Raw genomic sequence first — 2,717 nt, 5'->3', positions numbered from 1 at the left:
TTCTTACAGGTGTAAGATGGAATCTCAGAGTTGTTTTGATTTGTATTTCTCTGATGGCTAAGTATGTTGAGCATTTCCTTAAGTGTCTTTCAGCAATTTTAGATTCCTCTGTTTAGAGTTCTCTATTTAGGTCTGTACCCCATTTTTTATTGGATTATGTGTTCTTTTGATGACCAATTTCTTGAGTTCTTTGTGTATTTTGGAGATCAGACCTCTGTCTGATGTGGGGTTGGTGAAGACCTTTTCCCATTCTGTAGGTTGTCATTTTGTCTTGTTGACCATGTCCTTTGTTTTACAGAAGTTTTTCAGTTTCAAGAAATTATTCCATTTATTATTGTTTCTCTTAGTGTCTGTGCTGCTGGGATTATATTTAGGAAGTGGTCTCCTATGCCAATGTGTTCAAGTGTACTTCCCACTTTCTCTTCTATGAGGGTCAGTGTGGTTGGCTTTCTGTTGTCATCTTTGGTCCATTTGGACTTGAGTTTTGTGCATGGTGATAGATAAGGATCTGTTTTTATTCTTCTACAAGTTTATATCCAGTTATGCTAGCACCATTTGTTAAATATGCTTTTTTCCCACTTGATAGTTTTTGCTTCTTTGTCAAAAATCAGGTGTCCATAGGTGTATGGATTAATATCCAGGTCTTCTATTTGGTTCCATTGGTCCTCCTATCTGTTTTTATGACAATATCAGGTTATTTTCAGTACTGTAGCTCTGTAGTTGAGTTTGAAGTCAGGGACTGTGATGCATTTGGAGTTCCTTTATTGTACAGGATTGTTTTGGCTATTTTGGATGTTTGCTTTTCCATATAAAGTTGAGTACTGTTCTTTCTAGGTCAGTGAAGAATTTTGCTGGGATTTTGATGGGCATTGAATCTGTAGATTGCTTTTGGTATGATTGCCATTTTTACTATGTTAATTCTACCTACCCAAGAGCATTTTCTGGTGTCTCCCTCAATTTCTTTCTTCAAAGATTTAATAGTCTTGTCATACAGGTCATCCTCTTGTTTGGTCAGGGATACTCTGAGATGTTTTATGCTATCTGGGGCTATTGTGAAGGGTGGTGTTTCCCTGATTTCTTTCTCTGCCCATTTATCATCTGTGAAAAGGAGGGCTAGTGATTTTTTTAAATTAATCTTGCATCCAGCTACATTACTGAAAGTGTTTATGAGTTGTAGAAGTTCCTTGGTAGAATTTTTGGGGTTGCTTATGTAAACTATTATATCATCAGCAAATAGTGAAAGTTTGACTTCTTCTTTTCTGATTTGTATCCCCTTGGTCTTTTGTTGTCTGATTGCTCTAGCTAGGACCTCAAGAACTATACTGAATAGATATGGAGAGAGTGGACAACCTTGTCTTGTTCCTGATATCAGTGGACTCATTGTGAGTTTCTCTCCATTTTGTCTGATGTTGGTGGCTGGATTGCTGTATATTGCCTTTATTATGTTTAGGTATGTTTCTTGTATCCCTGCTTTCTCCAAGATCTTCATCATGAAGGAATGTTGTATTTTGTTGAAGGCTTTTTCAGCATCTAATGACATGATCATGTGGTTTTTATTTTTTTTACTTTGTTTATATAGTGGATTACATTGTCAGATTTCATATGCTGAACCATCCCTGCATCTCGACAACGACAAGCTGAGAACAGAAGAAGAGTCCTTAGTGTCTGCCAGTGGGAACATGAATAAGTTCAGTCACTCTAGAGACCAGTATGGAGTTCCATCAAAAAGATAAAAGCAGAGCTGCCATGTGCATCGGAACTCAGTTACTAATAATGAACTTATGCCACTTGCAGGTAGATAAATATTTCATGCTTGTTTTAAAGGGGACTATTTGGGAAGAGGGCAGTGAGCAGTGGGAGGCTAGATGAGAACAAGAGAAGGCAATGGGGAAAGGAATACAGACGGCCTGTGTCAGCATAAATTATATTAGATGATTGTGGCTTTTCCTGGTGCTCTCCAGTGATCCACTTTGCAGAGTCCCTGCTTTGACTGCAGCTTCCACATTTTAATGTGATAGATATTAAAGTATGTGTAAACAAAAAATACCATAAGCAAACACAAGCAAGCTCTGAGAGAGCAAGGTTTTCATTCCTGGGTATACATACAGAGAAAACAGATCTATAGTGGAATTGGGGAAAGTTGGCATTGAATGGATCAGCATCATGATAGCAGACTTTAACCTTCAGGCAATAAGGAGAATATGTGTAGGATAACAGAGCTGAGCTGAGCTGTGAGAGGATTTTGTCTAGAGATTTGAGAACCATTAGATTTTCTGGCCTGATCATATCTATCAGAGGTCTCTCTAGCTCCCCAGATACCTTCCTCTTTCCTAGTGACTAACCTAAGTCATACTGGGAAATTAGCAACGTGTTTCATAATCTTCCCTAAAATGCAATCTTGTTTAAAAAGTACCATCTCACCATGAGCAACCAACTTCCTGCTCTAGTGTCTGATTTCCTGTTCATCTTGAGCTCCGTTCTGAATTCCTCATATGTAAATTCCACTGCTTCACTCGGAAATCTAAAGTATTTCAAACTGAATGTGTTCAGGTGGTGTTCTAGATTTTATCAACAAAACTTTGCCTTTTCTATCATCCCCCATGAAAGTACTCAAGAAACTCATGGTATAAATCTAAAAATCATTAGAAAAATTTCATGGTTTTAGTATTTAAATACATATATTTAATTTTAAAGTAGAATCACACAATTTCTCCCCT

Source organism: Arvicola amphibius, chromosome 2 (genome assembly GCF_903992535.2).
Source record: "Arvicola amphibius chromosome 2, mArvAmp1.2, whole genome shotgun sequence".
Lineage (NCBI taxonomy): Eukaryota > Metazoa > Chordata > Mammalia > Rodentia > Cricetidae > Arvicola > Arvicola amphibius.
This window is presented reverse-complemented; position numbering follows the sequence as displayed.